This window comes from Pongo pygmaeus, chromosome 1 (assembly GCF_028885625.2).
Source record: "Pongo pygmaeus isolate AG05252 chromosome 1, NHGRI_mPonPyg2-v2.0_pri, whole genome shotgun sequence".
Classification (NCBI taxonomy): domain Eukaryota; kingdom Metazoa; phylum Chordata; class Mammalia; order Primates; family Hominidae; genus Pongo; species Pongo pygmaeus.
Window position 1 is genome coordinate 47,910,341 of NC_072373.2, and position 19,650 is coordinate 47,929,990.

The 19,650-nt window shown below is 46.4% G+C and overlaps 1 protein-coding gene across 13 annotated transcripts in view; it reads right to left on the reverse strand.

Annotated features, from left to right (window-relative positions):
• NAV1 (neuron navigator 1) overlaps nt 1-19,650 on the reverse strand; it is a 286,405-nt gene that overhangs the window by 231,142 nt on the left and 35,613 nt on the right. For 10 of the 13 annotated variants that reach the window (XM_054461909.2, XM_054461890.2, XM_054461881.2 and 7 more), the window contains one exon: nt 5,858-5,968. The exons of the other annotated variants lie outside the window; for them this stretch is intronic. The gene's annotated coding sequence lies outside the window, so the exon portion shown is untranslated. Of the gene's footprint in view, nt 1-5,857; nt 5,969-19,650 lie in introns of those variants that run through there. 13 annotated transcript variants of the gene reach the window in all.

Here is a 19,650-nt window from a genome sequence, read left to right on the forward strand (position 1 = left end):
GGGGAGCTCTGCCACCAAGGACTAACCCGGCTTCGCCTCTGGCTACTCAAAGTCCACAGACCTCTGATTACAGGGCTCTCTTCAAGCTGGCTCCTAAGGCTCCCTCCTGCAGGTTCCTGCAGACCCCATGCAGCCTGGGAGCTCCACAAGCTTTCCATTCCAGCAACCACCTCCTCCCCTCCCTTTCTCCTGGGTCATCCTGAGCCCCAACCCTGCCTTGACCAAGAGGCTATGAAATGAACAAGTGAGGCCAAAACAAGGCCCTGCCCACATGATGCACTCCCATAGCCCAGGTGTAGGGGCTGCTTGGGCCCAGAATGGCCTTTTGATCTACTAATGGGCAAAGAAGTACCACTCCCAGGCAACCTGCTCCGGTCCCCTTCCATGTTGTGGAAGCTTTGTTCTTTCACTCTTCACAATAAATCTTGCTGCCACTCAAAAAAAAAAAAAAGTGCCACTCCCTTGCCTGCTGCCAGACTTCTTGGCTCTCAGCTCGTGGCTGGTGCTATTCTCAGGACGGCTTGCTACATTCAGCCTCCTTCCACCTGCACTGATGGTGGTCCCACTACCCTGACCCCTCAGGGCCTGAAGGCAGAGTCTTAACACCTGCTCTTGATTCATCACCATCCTGGTGAGCCTCCAATGGCCCCAGGCTCATCCATCCTCCCTGCAGCTGCAACTAGAGCAAAAGCAGAAGGGATAGTACTGAAAGTAGGGAGTGGCTCAGAGTTGGGAAGAAGCCTGTGCTGAGGCCAATAGGAGCCACAGTCTGATGGTGGGAGAGGAAAAAGAATGTGTACTCAGACACATGCTAAACTGCCCCTTCCCCTTCCCCCATGACAATGTTGCAATCATTGTAACATACAAATGACTGCACATATCGTGCGGGCCCAGTACACGGAAGCTCAGGGGACTCCTGAGAAAAGACAGAACCAGAAGAGAATGCGCCAAAAGAGAAAGGCCACCAACATTTGGATAAACTCTTCCTTCTGGATTAGGTTCTGCAATCCTCTGACTCATCTGTCGTCTAACTGCTGCCCCAGGGCCTGACTAATTGCAGGAAAGTTGAATGCAGCCAAAGAAAACAGAGGTAGATGTTAGAGAGTCCCAGGTTTCCAGGGCTTGGAGGGAGAGCAAATGTCTTAATTTATGGGCATGCATTAGCCTTTCCCATGGGAGAGGAAGTTGTCTCTGGCCAGGAGTGGATTGAGGCCCGAGGACCCAAGTAGCCCCACTTGCTGACAGGCTTGTGGGGTTGATAGATGAATAGGGCCTGAAGCTGGAGACGATGGGGCTGGAAAAGGCATCAGTCACCTAAGGCTTTATGAAGCTAGTGGCAGCAGCCGTGATCGAATACCCCTATTCCCACCCCACATCCCAACCTCACAGTTGCAGCCCCTACTCAGCCCCAGATATCAAAACTTCCACCTTCCAGATGGGGCAACACTGCTTGGTGTCTGGGGCAATTTAAGGCAGGGCTTGGCAACATCTTTGGTGATGGGAACCTCATGCAGACTGAACAATGTCCACAGAGGCCCCCAGTAATCAGGAACAGGGAGTGAGATGTGACTGGGAAAGGATGTAGCCCCAAATTGAGAATGGTGGTATTTGAGAGTGACAGGAGAGGGCCACCAACCGCATCCCAATCCTCCCTGGACTCGCTCCTGGTTTGATGGGTAGAGCTCTGAGCTGGGAGGTAAAGACTGGGTCCCCTCCCAGTTGGCTATGAGGCCTTCCACCCCTTTCTGCAAGGTGCTATCATCTTGCCACCTGGACCCGTGCTTTTCTCCCATTCCCTGCTGGGTACAATTGATTATCTCCTCCTTGTCACTCTCTATGTATCTCAGTCTTTAGAGCACAATCCAAAGACCACCTCCTTCAGGAAACCTTCTGCGCCAGGGCCCCCATTCTTCAATTAATGACCCCGATTTACTGACTGACACTCTCTACACCTTACATGGAATAAGTGGGCAAAGTGCTGCCTACAGAGCACCAGCCTGGAAGTCAGGAAACCCTGGTTAGAGCCGCAGCACTGCCACACTGGCTGTGTGACTCTAGAGAAATCACTTGCATGCTCTGAATCTGTTTCTTCAGCAAAATGAGGGGTGGTGCTAGGAGCCTTTGGGTGATGGAGTTCTGCTTGTTCTGTGAGCTGTTGTCCCACCCCACCCTTTGCCAGGGGACTATGAGCTTTCCCAGGGCAGGGACTGTCTTTCCCTCTCTGCTTCAGGATTGTGTCTGCTGTTGCTGATTCCACAAAGACTTGCTGATGGCAAATAGGTGGATGTGTGTGCTAGCAGGAGGCAGTGAGAGGAGAGGCAGGCAGCTTTTTAAAATGCTAACGGCCCATGCAGGTGTGGCTGGTGCTTCCCATGCAGGTGGGGCAGCTTCCCACACCACAGGAGCCCTGCTTCAGGAAGAGAGGAGAGTGGGGGATTGAGAGGGGAGGGAGAGAAGACACCTCTGCAGACTGTCCTCGCATTGTCTAGCCTGCAGCTTGCACAGGTGGCCTCATCAAAGACATCGCTAAGCCCTTCCTTAGATTGTTCCAGACCCTAAGCAGGGTTGCTCTATCCAGGTGGCAATTTTGATATCTAAGGCTGAGTAGGGGCTGCAATCAAGAGCTCCGGGGTTGGTGGCCCTCTCCTGTCATTTCGGGTGCTGTCCTTCTCAGTTTGAGTCCATGTCCTTTCCTTTCCCTGTTTCAGCTTTCTCACCTCCCCAGACCTCTTGTGGGGCACAGAAGAGGGACAATGCCGCTGAGAGGGAGAAGATGCTCTTGAGAGGGAGATTCAAGAAGCAGCAATTCACAGGCCAGAAGGAGATGTTGCAGCTGGGGTGGGGCCCAGGGTAGAGTGATGGGTCTCCTACCAGGAGAGCCAGCCAGCAGGCTGCAGAACTGCAGAGATTTGCATATATCTGCATACATTTACACACACTTATTTTCTGTCCCAATGCCAACCTAGCTCCTCACACCCTCCTTCTATGTGCCAGGCCTGCTCAGCCCCTGCAGCCCAGGCAGGACAATACCTGGCTGGGAGCACCTGGGGCTACTCAAAGGCAACTGAGCCCTGGGAGGGGCCCTAACTCGGGGAGGTTGTGTGAACAGCCCTTCCTCTCCTCACCTCTTGACAAAGAGGCCCTCTGAGCACAGCTCTCCTATGGTGCCAACCTGTCACTGCTAAGGGGTGACAACGACTGCAGCCTCCCTCCCTTGCCTCATCTACCCCAGGTGACCCCATCACACTTTAAGGATGAGAAGAAAATCTGTGTGGAGCTGGAGAGACGCCTTAGGGATCTTTGACTCCAATACCGTTGTTTTACAGGAGAGGCAAAGGAAAGGGCTGAACACTCAGTTAATTCAGTCAATCTGTCCATGTTGCCTACTTTGGGACAGACACCACTCTAAAGGCCAGGAATTCAGCAGGGGACAGAATAGCCCCAAGTCATCCTCTAACAGCTTGACTGCATGCGTTGGAGAGAGGGGCCATGAAGAAAAAAGAAAGGTAGCAGGTTAGATGGTGCTAAGTATACTGAACAATAAAATGAGAGAAGGGGCAAGGAGCACCAGGTTGGGGTGAAATGGCCTTTAGAAAGACACCTCACTGTCTGCAATCCTCAGTCATCGGCAAGCTGGTTATAGGACCAGAGGTACAGTCTGCCCTTCTAACGCCTATCCCACCCCATTCCACCCAGCCACTCCTTCCCATCTGCTTTTCTGGGCTGGAAAATGGGGCAAAAAGAGTTCTCAGATGGGCAAGAGGCCTGGCCGACTCAGCTAAGCCAGCCCACTGGCTCGTGGCCTAGATGCTCCGACTCCTGGCCCTGCGCACAAGGCTCACCCACCCAAACAGCAGCTTCCCCCTGCAGCCCTTCCTCAGCTGGGCCTGGGCACCTCGCAGCATGCAGTCATTAACACCTGTGTCCAAAAAAGAAAGCCAGGGGTTGCCAGGGACCAGGAAGCAGAGGATTGATGGAAACTTTATGGAGAGAGGAAATGTTCTAAATCATAATTGTGATGGTAGTTAAACTACTATATACATGTGTCAAACTCATTGAATTTCATTTCATGTAAATTATACCTAGATAAAGCTGCCAAAAAAAAGGAAAACAGTAAGGCAGGAACTACCTAGCTGGGGAGATTTTGGAATGGAACTGAGAGGAGGGTGGGACCCTGGAAGGGGATAGGCTGAGATCAGAGGGCCCTGGTTACATTTCCTACCCCATCCCTTACTAGTGGCATGGCCTTGGATGCTTACCATTCACCTGATTACCTCACTTTCTGCATCTGTGAAATAGAGAAAATGCCTTCCCTGGGCGGGCACGGTGGCTCATGCCTGTAATCCCAGTACTTTGGGAGGTCAAGGCAGATGGACCACTTGAGGTCAGGAGTTTGAGAACAGCCTGGCCAACAGGGTGAAACCCCATCTCCACTAAAAATACAAAAATTAGCTGGGTATGATGGTGCGCACCTGTAATCCCAGTCACTCTGGAGGCTGAGGCAGGAGAATTGCTTGAACCTGGGAGCTGAAGGTTGCAGTGAGCTGAGATCATGCCACTGCACTCCAACCAGGGTGACAAAGCGAGAATCCATCTCAAAAAAAAGAAAAAAGAAAAAAGTCTTCCTCATGGGATGGTTGTGAGGATCAAGCTACATAACATAACTTTGGGGTCATCCCATAATATGTGCTCAGATAATAACAAATAACAGGCCGGGCACGGTGGCTCCCGCCTGTAATCCCAGCTCTTCGGGAGGCCAAGGCAGGAGGATCACTTGAGCCCAGGAGTTCGAGATGAGCCTGATCAACATGGCAAAACTCTGTCTCTACTAAAAATACAAGAAATAGCCAGGAGTGGTGGTGTGCGCCTGTGGTCCCAGCTACACAGGAGGCTGAGGTGGGAGGATCAATCAAGCCCAGAAGGCAGAGGCTGCATTGAACCAAGATCATGCCACTTCACTTCAGCCTAGGTGACTGAGTAAGACCTCTTCTCAAAAAAATGAAAAACAAAACAAAAAAACACTTTATTCAACATTTACTGGGCAGGCATTAGCTTAAGTGCTTTACGCATATTAACTTAATTTAACATTTCCCTACAAGGTACTAAATATTACTATCCCCATTTTATGGATGAGGAAATTGAGGCAAAGATGACAATTTGCCTCTCTTTTCCCTATCTGTAACATGGGAATTTTCAACCTTTCTCTATTTTTAACTCTGTTTCTGCTGCATGCCAATGGGTGCTCTGGGGTAAAAAGGCTCCATATTCAAATAAGTTAGAGAAGTGTGGGGCTGAATAGATTTCTTTCTAAAAAATGGAGATATAATTCAAATATAATAAAATCCAAACTTTTGGGCTGGGTGCGGTGGCTCACACTTGTAATCCCAGCACTTTGGGAGGCCAAGGTGGGTGGATCACCTGAGGTCAGGAGTTTGAGATCAGCCTGACCGATATGATGAAACACCATCTTTACTAAAAATACAAAAATTGGCTGGGCGTGGTGGTGTGTGCCTGTAGTCCCAGCTACTCAGGAGGCTGAGACAGGAGAATTGCTTGAACCCAGGGGGCAGAGGTTGCAGTGAACCAAGATCATGCCACTGCACTCCAGCCTGGGCGACAGAGCAAGACTCCATTTCAAAAAAGAAAAAAAAAAATCCAATCTTTTAAATTGTACAATTGACTTGTTTTTAGTATACTCACTAAGTATGCAACCACCACTACTATCTAATCTCGAAACATTTTCACCATCCCCCAAAAAAACCCATAACTAATAGTAGTCACTCCCTATTTTTCCTGTCCCCAGCCCTACCAACGACTAATTTACTTTCTGTCTCTGCGGATTAGCCAAAACTCATACCTGGGTGTGTGGCTCACAGCTGTAATCCCAGCACTTTGGGAGGCTGAGGTGGGAGGATCACTTGAGGCTAGGAGTTCAGACCAGCCTGGGCAACATAGCAAGACTCTGTCTCTACAAAAAAAAAAAAATTTTAATCAGCTGGGTGTGGTGGCACCTACCTGTAGTCCTAGCTACTCAGGAAGCTGAGGTGGGAGGATCGCTTGAGCCCGGGAGTTTGAGGCTGCCGTGAGCTATGATTGCGCCACTGCACTCTAGCCTGGGCAGCAGAGCAAGACCCTATCTCTTAAAAACAAACAAACAAAAACTCATATAAATAAAATCATACAATACGTGAGCTTTTGTGTATGGCTTTTTTCACTTGGCAAGATGTTTTCAAGATTTATCCATGTTGGAGCATGTGTCAGCACCTCATTCCTTTTTATGGCTGAATAAGATTCCACTGTATGATATATCACATTTTTGTTTATCCATTTATCACTCATTAGCTTATTTCCACTTTTTTGGCTATTATGAATTTTGCTGCTATGAACATTTGTGTACATATGTCTTCAACTCTCTTGAGTATATCTCTTGAGTATATACCTAGAAGTGGAATTGCTGGGTCAAGTGTATCTCATCTCTATGTTTAACTTTTTGAGAAATTGCCAAACTGTTTTCCAAATCTGCTGTGCCATTTTACATTTCCACTAACAATCTCTGAGGATTCCAATTTCCCCACATCCTGGTCGACACTTGTTACTGCCTGTCTTTTTTATTTTAGCCATCCTAGTTGGGGGGAAGTGGTATCTCATGTTCCAATTTGCATTTTTCCTGATGATTACTGATGTTGAGCATATTTTCATGTGCATATTTTCCATTTGTGTATTGTCTTTGGATAAATGTCTATTCAAATATTTTGCCTACTTTGAATTTGAGTTTATTGTTGAATTTTAAGCATACTTTTTTGTTCGTTCGTTTGTTTGTTTGAGGCAGGGTCTCCCTGTGTTGCCCAGGCTGGAGTGCAATGGTGAGATCTTGGCTCAAGCTATCCTCCCACATCAACCTCCCAAGTAGCCAGGACTACAGGCACACCACCATGCCTGGCTAATTTTTGCATTTTTTGTAAAGATGAGGTTTTGCTGTGTTTCCCAGGATGGTCTCAACCTCCTGGACTCAAACAACCCACCCACCTTGGCCTCTTAAAGTGCTGGAATTACAGACATGAGCCACCATGTCCAGCAATCATTCTTCATGTATTCTAGATACTAGACCCTTGTCAGATAGGTGATTTACAAATATGTTTTCTCATTATTTGAGTTGAGTTATTCACCTTCTGTCAAGAAATAAATAAAAGGTGTTTTTTTTAATGTGGTAAACTACACATAACATAAAGCTTACCATCTTTGTTTTTGTTTCTTTGAGACAGGTTTTTGCTCTGTTGCCCAGGCAGGACTGCAGCGGCACGACCATGGCTCACTGCAGCCTCAATTTCCCATGCTCAAGCCTTCTTCCCACCTCAGCTTCCTGTGTAGCTGGGACTACAGGTGCGCACCACCATGCCTGGCTAATTTTTGTAATTTTGTAGAGATGCAGGAGCGGGTCTTGCTATATTGCCAGAGTTGGTCTCAGATTCCTGGGCTCAAGTGAGCCTTGGCCTCCCAAAGTGCTGGGGTTACAGGCGTGAGCTACTGTGCCCAGCGTAAAACTTACCATCTTAACCATTTTAGATGCACAGTTCAGAGGTGCTATGAACTGAAATGTGTATCTCACACCCTCCAAATTTGTATTTTGAAGGTCTAACCCACGTAACCTATAGTGTGGTTATATTTGGAGATAGGGTCTTAAGAGGTAATTAAGGTTAAATGAAATCATATCAGTGGGACCCTAATTCAATAGGGTAAGAAGAGAAAAAGATACCAAAGATCTCTCTCTCTCCCCCTCTCCCTCTCTCCTTCTCTCCCTGCTCTCTGTCTTCCCTTCTTCTTCCGCCCCCATGTGTGCCTGCACACTGAGAAAAGGCTGTGTGAGGACCCAGGGAGAAGGCAGCCACCTGTGAGCCAGGAAGACAGACCTCACCAGGCACCAACCTCAGCCCCTTGATTTTGGACTTCCAGACTCCAGAACTGTGAGAAAATAAATTTCTGTTGTTTAAGCCACCTAGCCTGTGGCACTTTGTTATGGCAGCCCAAGCAGGCCAATACAGGTGGTATTAAGTACACTCAAAGTTTTGTGCAACCGTCACTACCATCTAGCTTCAGAACTCTTATCATGTTGCAAAACTTAAACTGTACCCATTAAAAAACAGCTCTCCATTTCTCCCTCCCCCAGCCCTGGCAACCCCCATTTTACTTTCTGTCTCTAGTAATCTGACCACTCTAGGTAACCCGGAGAAGTGAATCACAGACTGTCTCTTTTTGTGGCTGGTTTATTTCACTTAGCATTTCATCAAGGTTCACCCATGTTGTAGCATATATGAGAATTTCCTTCCTCTGTAAGGCTGAATAATATTTCATTGCATACCACATTTTGTTTATCTATTCATCTGTCAACAGATACATGGGTTGCTTCTACCTTTGGCTATGGTGAATAATGTTGCCATGAACATGAGTGTACAAATATCTCTTTGAGATTCTGCTTGCAAATTCTTTTGGGTGTCTACTGAGACGTGGAATTGCTGAATCATATGGCAATTCTATTTTTAATATTTTGAAGAACTGTCATACTGCTTTCTATAGCTGTTGCACCAATTTACATTCCTATCAATATTGCACACAGATTCTGTTCCAATTTCTCCATATCATTGCCAATGCTTGTTACTTTCTGTGCTTTTGATAGCAGCCATCCTATTGGGTGTGAGGTAGTATCTCCTTTTGGTTTTGATTTACATTTCTTAATAACTAGTGATGTTAAGCATCTTTTCATATGCTTGTGGTCCATTTATATATATTCTTTGAAGAAATGTCTATTCAAGTCATTTGCCCATTTAAAAAATCAGTTTTTTTTGTCATTGTTAAATTGTAGAAGTTCTTTATATTTTCCAGATACTAGACCCTTATCAGATATATGATTTGCAAATTTTTTTTCCTAATCTGTGGGTTGTCTTTTCACTTTCTCAGTATTTTCCTTTGAGGCACAAATGTTTTTAATTTTGTTGAAATCCGATTTGTCTATTTGTGTGTGTGTGTCTGTGAATGAAGAACTTCTCAAAGCCTTTCCTATGTTCATGTAGATCAAGATTCCAAAAGACAGATGATCTTACTGCATTTCCACAACTTAGCTGACCACAGAAACCTAGTTCTGTGCCTCCCCCATCATCGTATTCTCCTCACAGAATAATTTGCAAGTCACAGAACACACTCTGAAATGTTCTGCTTTAAGGGTTTTCAGTACTCCATGAAAAACCCTTCAGCAGAAGATGAGTCATCACACATTCAGAACACTAAAACCAGAATAGATCCAGCCCAGTGCCTGATTTTAGGGATGAGGGCCCAATGACCTGCCCAAAGCTTGGGAGACTGGGGAGAAGATCAGGCCCCTGGGACAACTACCCGAATGGGGAACTCAAGACAGGAAGCATTTATCTTATCAGTTGTGCATGGGGTTGGGGCTGGGTGAGAGGACCTTGGTCAGTTGCTTCCAGAGTGAGGATTTTAGGCCCATCCTTCACTCGTGTGAGCCTCTGGTTTGGAAAGGCAGGGGCCCTTCTCCTCTCCCGTGGGATGCCAGGACTTGGGCTGCCTGCCAGTTGGCCAAGAGCTTCCTTGATTCCCTGCTTTGCTGTCTGCTCCGGACTCTCCCCAAACCCCTTTCTCTGGATGACTCAGGGGCAGATAAGTGAACTGAGTGAAAGAGCCAGAATCCAGGCCTTGGTGGAGCATCTGGACTGGCCCAGCCTGTCAGCAGGGCTGATGGGCTAAGCTCTGGGCGGTTTCTTATGGACTCAGAGGAGATTCTAGAAACAGACTCAGGAGGGCTTTCATAAGGCTGCCGTGGGCTCTGCTGGACACAGGCACATCCCAAGCTGGAACCAGCTGCTGAGAAAGCAGCTGTATTCCATCTCCAGGATTTGGTTTACCAAGATGACAAGAAGATCCAATGCCTGACAATTATACAACTTTTTCTTTGAGAGTCTGCACACACATCTCAGGCAATCTCTTAGTCACATGGGAGACCAGAGGGGCAATAAAATTCTTTCTCATTCACTCTTTCCTAACACATTATGACTCTGGAGAATCTAAGTGGTTAGAATCCAGATTCTTTGTTTTTATAGCTGCATATAGAGTAGGTTACATTTCCCCGTCTATATGCAGCTCTATCTTGTAAGGAGCCATTAGATGAGCAGTCCCTAAAAACATGGTGTCATGAAAAGAGCAATGGTTTTATAGTCTCATAAATGTGGGTTTGAATCTAGAGTCCTCCAGGTACTGGATGATTGACCTTGGACCACTTCTTTCATGTCTCTGAACTTGATATTGTTCTTACATTTAAAGTGGAAATAACAATACATGTGAAAGATCTGGCACATATCAGTGGTTCCATAAATGCTAGTTTCCTTCCCAAATTGCACTGTACAGAAAAATCATCACAGGTGATGGAATTTCTCAATTGGAAAGGATCTTGGAGATGATCCAGTTGGATTCTTTAATTTTTCAGAGGACGAAGTTGGAGCACAGAGAGAGTAAGTGACTTGCTGAAGGACACGCTGCAAAGTGAGATTGCTACATTCTACTCAATCCAAGTTTCCTTGGGAAGCTGAAGGCCCTGACTGGCTCCTCTCCCCCAGGCACCAGCACTGTTCTTCTTAAGCTATTTACATGCTTTATCTTGAGGCTTGAGTTTTGACCAGTGGAAGCACTATTGGCCATGAGAATAGAAGACCGGAGGTTTACACAGTTACTCCAGGGAGTTGGCAACTTCAACAGCTCCTTATTTATTTCCATGGCTTCCTTGGGAAGAAAGGAGAAAGAGGATTTCAAAGGCTCAAAAAAGGTCAATTGTTTGCCCAAGGACACCCAGCAAGCTTGTAACAGAACCATGCCAGGGCCCCAAGTGCCACCCTCTGTTGCAGAGCCATTCCTACCAGCTTCAGCTGCCTCCTTCACCCACTCAGAGATCCCTACCTCCAGCAGGAAAGGAGTTAATGCCAACCTCTATTGGCCTCTGCAGGTGCTGCTCTTGAGAAAGAGCCCCTTAGCAGAGTCTACAGATAATGGGAGGGGGAGAGATAACGAGCTTTTTGTCTTAATTGCAGATGGGAAAAAGGGTTGGCTTGTTGGAGGGCTTGGACAATTAACACAGCTGGGGTACAGGGCCTGATGAGCCCTGGTTGGGGCTTGCCCCTGCTGTCTCCTCTCCAACAAGCACAGCGATCAGGGCTATTATACCAACACGGGCGAGCCTGACGCAGCGTGAGCCCGGCCGAGGCACACAAAGAAATCAGCCAGGCAGGGAGGAGGCTAAGAAATCACCAAATGGGCCAAGCCCCAGAGGGTGCAGAGTCGCCATGGTTGGCCCCACTCAGACACCTGGACAGTCAGAAGATGGGCTGAGCTGCACAATGCCAGGCCTTGGGTCCAGCCCTCAGGGCTATGGCAGCAGATGCTGAGGGATCCCGTATACACGGTAGCCTCCTGTAGCTTCTCCAAAGACTAGGGGAACAGGGAGCAGCAAGGATGACAGTTAAGATCAGAGAGTGGGGTGTGATTGGATCTCAGAAGGAGAGCAGTCTGCTTGGGATCCTGTCTAGCTTATTGAAGTGTGTCATAGACCTGGCTCCTAGCCAGCAGCTTTGCAATCAGCAGGCAGGGGCTGTTGACCAGGCTGGGACTGGACCTTAGCTCTTTTCCTTCACTAGGTCCCCAGTGCTCTCCCACTCTCCCATTCCCGAGGACAGGCTTCCTCACGTGAGCCCACCTCTCTGAGATACCAGACACTGCAGAATCATGCTCCCTTGATGGATTTCCCCGCCCCTTGGCCTCTGGGCCTGTCCTGGACCTTTCCTTCCCATCCATTCCTCACCATTCCCCAGCTCTTCTCTGTATGGGGGAGTTGGCTGGCTGATTCCTGTAGGCTGACTGTCCCAGGGCCCTGAGTCAGCTGGCTTCTGGCTGGCTTCTGCCCACAGGAGGCACTGGAGGAAAGGAGAAGCCAGGGGATTCCTCTCTCTTCCCCTCTACCTCAGGAGGTGTTATAGCAGTATCTAAGTCCCCTTGGAGGCCCAGCCCTTCCCATACTGGTCCTGTGTGCTTCCAGATTCCCAGGATCTTGGTTGCCTCTGCCTGGGAGTGGCAGCTGCTTCCTCCCGTTTGACTCGTCAGCTCTTCTCTCTCTCACGTAGCCTGTTCTCAGCACTAAATTTCCTCTCTTGCAAATATGAAAAGTGGTTTCTGGTAAGAATGACTGATACAAACTCATGACTGGCCTTTCCTTGCCCTTCTCAGACTCATGTGTGGTGTCCTGCATGGCTCCTCTTTTGCTGACCACTTGTGAAACATGGCAGCTCTGTTCCTGGTCTGTTTGTTTGAGACAGAGTCTCACTCTGTCACCCAGTCTGGAGTGCAGTGGCGCGATCTCAGCTCACTGCAAGCTCCGCCTCCCAGGTTCACGCCATTCTCCTGCCTCAGCCTCCTGAGTAGCTGGGACTACAGGCGCCCGCCACCATGCCTGGCTAATTTTTTGTATTTTTAGTAGATACGGGGTTTCACCGTGTTAACCAGGATGGTGTTTCTGGTCTTTTTTTAAAAAATTCTTGAAACCTTATCAGGGAGCTTTATTATTTTTTTCTTTTTTGAGACAGAGTCTGGCTATATCGCCGAGGCTCGAGTGTAGTGGTGCAATCTCGGCTCACTGCAACCTCCACCTCCTGAGTTCAATGAATTCTCGTGCCTCAGCCTCCAGAGTAGCTGGGATTACAGGTACTCCCCGCGACACCCGGCTAATTTTTGTATTTTTAGTAGAGACAGGGTTTCTCCATGTTGACCAGGCTGGTCTCAGACTCCTGACCTCATGTGATCTGCCCACCTCGGCCTCCCAAAGTGCTGGGATTATAGGCGTGAGCCACCATGCCCAGCAGGAGATCTATGTTTTTAACTACTGATTCTATGTAATGACTCTCAAATCTGCCTCTCTCTGGCTTTAACTTCTCCACTGAGACACTTGTCCACCTGACATCCTTACTGGGATGCTCACAGACTCTGCACAGTCAACACAGCTAAATTCCGTTTCTTTCTTTCCCTCTCAAAATCTGATGCTCATCTTCTCAGATGGGGCTACTAAGCCAAAGCGTTAAGCTCCTCCTTTCTCTCACATTCCTTCCAACCTGTGAATCTTGTCTCCCAAATCTCTCTCAAGATTATCCCTGCAACCCATCTCCACCACCACTGCCTGTGTTCAACCCTCACTCAAACCATAACAAAAACCCGCTCGCTGGTCTCTCCGCTCCCTGCCCTGTCCATCCCAGGATGACTGCTCAGAAACCCTTTAAGGGTTAGCATGGCAAACAACACCTTCTGTGATCCAGTCTCTACCCCATTCCCTACCTCTGCTAACTTCTGTTTTGTCTTCCTTTCCCTATGCCATTCACTGGCCCCCACGAACAACCTGCAGTGAGTACTCTACCCCTCCTGCTGTCTGATGCCTGTATGCCTTTGTAGCTGCTGTGTTGCCTGGTGGGATGCCCTTTACCATCGCATCCATCCAGAAATGCATTTATCTTTCAAAGTTTAACTCAAGCATAACCTACCTCCTATAAGAAGCCGTTCTTCCTCCCACCTCATCCCAAGTAGGGCGATGGCTCCCACCTCCTTTAAGCCTCCAGAATATCTCATATTCTTTTTTTTTTTTTTTAAGACAGTCTTGCTCTGTCATCTAGGCTGGAGTGCAGTGGCGGGATCTTGGCTCACTGTAATCTCTTCCTGGGTTCAAGCAATCTCCTGCCTCAACATCCTGAATAGCTAGGATTACAGGCGTGTGCCACCACGCCCAGCTAATTTTTGTATTTTTAGCAGAGATGGGGTTTCACCATGTTGGCCAGGCTGGTCTCGAACTCTTGACTTCACGTGGTCCGCCCACCTCGGCCTCCCAAAGTGGTGGGATTACAGGCATGAGCCAGCACGCCCGGCTGAAAACCTCATGTTCTAAATACTTGGATGGTATTTGATCTATTTGTTTGCTAGGCTTTGAACTCTTTGAGAACCAAAAAAAATTTTATTTGTCTTTATGTGCTGGCACAGAACAGGTGTTCAAGAAAAATTCTGGGAGCTGGAGTACTGTGATTGTTAATTTTAGCTGTCAGCTTGATTGGATTAGGGGATACCCAGATAGCTAGTAAACATTATTTCTGGATATGTCTGTGATGGTGTTTCCAGAAGAGACTGGCATTTGAGTCAGTGGACTGAGTAAGGAAGATCCGTCTTCACCCAATGTGGGCAGCCACCATCTAATTCGCTAAGGGCCCAGGCTGAACAAAAAGGCAGAACAAAAAAGTGAATTTACTCTGTCTCTCCTGGAGCTGCGACATTTTCTCCTCTTGCCCTTGGACATCAAGAACTCCAGCTTCTCTGGCTTTTGGATTCTGGGATTTGTGCCAGAGACCACACTTCCCCCCAGTTTCTCAGGCCTTTGGCCTCGGGCTGAGAACTACATCATTGGCTTGCCTGGGTCTGAGGCCTTTAGACTTGGACTGAGCCATGCTACTGGCTTCCCTGGTTCTTTAGCCTACAGACAGCCTATCATGGGACTTCTCAGCCTCCAAAATCACATGAGCCAATTCCCATAGTAAATCCCCTCTGGTGTATCTATTTTTATATCCTATCGGTCTGTTTCTCTGAAGAACCCTAATATAAGTACTTTTCCTTATTCCTCCCAATAGTTGTACTTACAACTAAAAACCCTGGACATTATATATAAAGCAAACATAAGAAGACTCTGACAGGTGGAGATAAAAAGGTAGATTGAGGCCAAGCGCAGTGGCTCATGTCTGTAATCCCAGCATTTTGAGAGGCTGAGGTGGGCGGATCACTTGAGACCAGGAGCTCAAGACCAGCCTGGCCAACATGGTGAAACTCCATCTCTACTAAAAATACAAAAATTATCCAGGCATGGTGGTGCATGCCTGTAATCCCAGCTACTTGGGAGGCTGAGGCACGAGAATTGCTTGAACCCAAGAGGCAGAGGTTGCAGCGGGCCATGATTGTGCCACTGTACTCCAGCTTGGGTGATAGAGTGAGACTGTGTCTCAAAAAAAAAAAAAAAAGGTGGATGCAGTAGGGACCTTGGGACTCAAGGAACAACACGGTAATGAGGTCTCTGAGTTTGTTTGTTTGTTTTTTCTTCATAAATTCCAGACTTGGAGCTGAAGAAGTCATCAACCCAGAAATGCCAATGGGTGCAAATAAAAGAAGCCTCAACAAAAGCCTGCTTTCTCCAGCCAAAGGCCAGGAAAGTGGCAGCCCAGAAAGACAGAAAACTTTTTTTTTTTTTTGAGATGGAGTTTTGCTCTTGTCGCTCAGGCTAGAGTGCAACGGTGTGATCTTGGCTCACTGCAACCTCCGCCTCCCAGGTTCGAGCGATTCTGCTGCCTCAGCCTCCTGAGTAGCTGGGATTACAGGCGTGTGCCATCATGCTTGGCTAATTTTTATATTATTAGTAAAGATGCGGTTTCACCATCTTGGCCAGGCTGGTCTCAAGCTCCTGACCTCAGGTGATCCACTCACCTCGGCCTCCCAAAGTGCTGGGATTAGAAGTGTGAGCCACCATGCCCGGACCAGAAAACTTTTTAGATGGTAGTTGTTCAATGATAAAGTTTGAATGATGATAGTTGTTCAAACTTTTAGATGATAGATAGTTCACTCCAGCCAAACGCCATATGAAAAATTGTGCTCTCACTTTCATCCAGGGCAGTGAAGGGCAAGTGGGGAGCCTAGAGTCCACCTTCACCAGGCCGTGATGAAGTGCCCAACAACACCACTAGGGTGGTGTCAGAGAAGGCTGAGTAGCAAGCCCAAACTTCCATCCCCTCCTCCTGGTAATGAGGCCATTCATTATCAGTGGAGCCCATATGCGGAGTCTGGACTTCCACTCCCACCTAGCAGTAATAAGGCACCCTTCCCGCTTCCCACAGTGTGGTATAAGAGGAGGCCTAGTGGAGAGACAGAACTTTCACCATTACCCAGAGATAAGCCACCCTCAGCTCAGTTCCCCTGGAAACCAAGTAGGGAGCTGGAACTCTTACCCCTAGCCCAGGGGTAATGAAGAACAAAGAATAGAAGCTATAAAGAAGAACCAAATGGAAAATTTTAAACTGAAAAATACAATAACTAAAGTGTTGATCTCAGTGGATGGGATCAATGGTAGAATTAAGGAGAACAATCAGTGAACTGGAAGATAGAACAATAGAAATTAACCAATATGAACAACAGAAAGAAAATAGACCAAAACAAAAAGCAGAGCAGATTCTTAGGGGCCTGTGGGACTATAACAAAAGATCTAACTTTCGTGTTATTGAAGTTCTGGTAAGAGAAAAGAAAGAGGATGGTGCTGAAAAAGTACTCCAAGAAAAAATAGTTGAAAACTTTGCAAAGTTGGCGAGAGACATAAACCCACAGATTCAAGAATCTGAGCAAATGCCAAACAAGATAGACCTAAAGAAAGCACAAATTAAGCATCTGCAAGTTAAAGACAAAGAAACAATCTTGAAAGCAGGAAGAGAAACAGGAAACCTTAATCTACAGGTGGAAAGGGTTCAAATGACAGTAGATTTCTCATTGGAAACCACGGAGGACAGGAGGAAGTGGCAGAATATTTTTCAAGTGCTGGGGGGAAAATAAAAAGAACTGTCAACTCATAATCCTATACACAGTAAAAATATTCTTCAGGAATAAAGAGGAAATCAAGAACATTCTCAGATGAAGAGAAACTAAGAGACTTTGTTGCCAGAAGGACTACTCTAAAAGAATAGCTAAAAGAAGTTCTCCAAACAGAAAGGAACAGAATAGAGAATCCAGAAACAGACCCACACAAATATGCCCAACTGATTTTTGACAAAGGTGCAAAAGTAATTCAATAAAGGAAAAACAGCTTTTCCAACAAATGGTGCTGGAGTGATTGGACATCCATAGCCAAAAAAAAAAAAAATCTAAGTCTCAGGCCTTATGCCAAAGTTAACCCAAATGGATTGTGTGTTTAAATGCGAAATATAAAAATATAAAACTTTGAGGAAAAAATATTTTAAAAATCTTTGGCAGAGAGTTCTTAGACTTGATAACAAAAGCACAATCCATAAAAGGAAAAATTGATAAATTAGACTTCCTCAAAATTAAAATGTTTCATTCTGTAAAAGACCCTGTTACAATGTTGAAAAGACATACAGAGTAGGAGAAAATATTTGTCAACCACATATCCAGCAAAGAACCAGCACTTATAATACAGAAAGAGCAATCAAAACTCAACAGTCAGGCCAGGCACAGTGGTTCACTCCTATAATCCCAGCACTTGGGAGGCTAAGGTGGGAGGATTGCTTGAGGCCAGGAGGTTGAGGTTGTGAGCTGTGATGGCACCACTGCACTCCAGCCTAGACGACAGAGCAAAACTCTGTCTCAAAACAAAACAAAACAAAACAAAACAAAACTCGCCAAAAACCAAACAATTCAATTAGGAAATAGGCAAAAGACATGAAGAGATATAGCACCAAAGAGATGTCTAAATAAGCACATGAAAAGAAATTCAAAATCATTAGCCATTAGAGAAATGCAAATTAAAACCATGAGGATATATTACTACATACCTATTAGAATGGCTACAATTTTAAAGCAATGACAACACCAAATGTTGGTGAGATGCAGAGAAACTGGATCATTCATACATTGCTGGTAGAAATGTAAAATGGTACACCCACTTTGGAAAGTGATTTGGCAGTTTCTTAAAAAATTTAACTTGCAACTAACACATGACCCAACAACTGTACATCTCAGAGAAATGAAGACTTATATTCACACAAAAACTTCTACAAGAATGAATGTATTAGCTTTATTATTTTTTTTTCGGAGAGGGTCTCGCTGTGTTGCCCAGACTGGTCTTGAACTCCCGGGCTCAAGGGATCCTCCTCCCTCAGCCTCTTGATTAGTTGAGATTACAGGCACATGCCACCATCCCCAGCTTATCAGCTTATTCTTCATAGCCCCAAACTGGAGACAACCCATGTCTTTCAATAATGAACGATTAAACAAACTATGGTATATCCATATCATAGAATATTACTCAGCAACAGAAACAACTGAACTATTGATACACACACCTGGATGAATCTCCACAGAATTATGCTAAGTGAAAAATAACTGTTCCCAAAAGGAATATGCTCTATGATTCCATTCATATAACATTCTTGAAATGGCAAAAGTGTAGAAATGGCAAACATATTAGTAGTTGCCAGGAGTCAAAGAAAGGGTGGAGGCAGGAGAGAAGTGGGTGTGCCTTTAAAAGGGCAACATGAGGGATCCCTGTGATGACAGGACTGTTCTGTATCTTTACAGCAGCCAGGCCAATATCCTGGTTGTGATATTGTACTACAGTTTTGCAAGATGTTAACATTGGGGGAAGCTGGGTAAAGGGTATCCAAGATCCCTTTGTGGTGTTTCTTACAATTGCATGCAAATCTACAATGTCTCAGAATTAAAAGTTTAATAAAAGTCAACAATTCTGGAAAGCATGCATGAATGAATAATTGAGTAAGTGAAAGAACACAGGAAATTAGGGAAGAAATACCCCATGCCTGGTGATCAAGGACCAAGATGCAAATAGATGCTCTAGCCTACAGTCTCTCTCTCTTCATAATTTGTCCCTTCCCTCCTTCCTTCATAATAAACTCAAGAAACACTTTATCAAAGAAACTGTCCTTAATTGGCCTCGGATGTTGTTACGTCACCACTCCGTGCTCCTCCAGGACTCATGTTCATTTTTGACATTAGGTATTTGTCCTTGTTTGGGTTTGGATTTTCCTTCCAATTTAAGGGGCCCCTGAACATTTCCTCCAACAGACTGGGGGCAGCCTAAGGGCAAACATCTTCATCATCCCATTGGACATGCCTTCCTGATGTAGATATGCAATTCTGAATACTGCAACAGAATTCAATACAAGATCTGCCAACTCTAGTGAATTTAGGTGTTCCCAAAGATAGATGTCAATAAATACTGGCTGAGTTGAACTGAACATGCTATAAATTCCCTAATGCACAGGACTAGATCCTACAGCTCAGCAGTTCATAGGCCAGTAGACTAAGAGACAAAGAATCAAGGAGAAAGAAGGGCAAGAAGGGTAGAAAGATAGTAAGGACCAGGTTTGGGGGTCCACCAGGAACCCTGAAGAAGACACATCTCTCTCTCTCTAGGTCTCTGTCTCTGGTCCTCTCCCCAGCTGCTTCCCAAACTAATTCCCATGAAAAGGGAAGCACTGAGAGTCCCAGGGGTTAGAAACACATCGGAACAAAGAAAAGTTAAGTCACTTTCAGCCATTCCACTCTGCATCAGGACTTCAAAGGAGAAAGCACCATCGAGGTTGAACATGGGCCCGTTGTGTCAGCTGCTGGAAAGTCTTTGGCTTTTCCAGGCAAGGATTAGACAATGGCCTGGGCACTTTGCAGCTTTCCTCTCCCCATGCTAGAGAGTGTGGGGCCTCTGGCACTGTCTGTCTTCCATGCCTTCCTAGCCAAGTGCCATGAGCACCCCAGTCTGAGCAGAGGCCGAGCAATGTGTCGGGGGGGCAACAAGCCCCGCAGCTCTGCTTCCTTCCACCCGAGACACTGAATCTGTCTGTGCAGAGG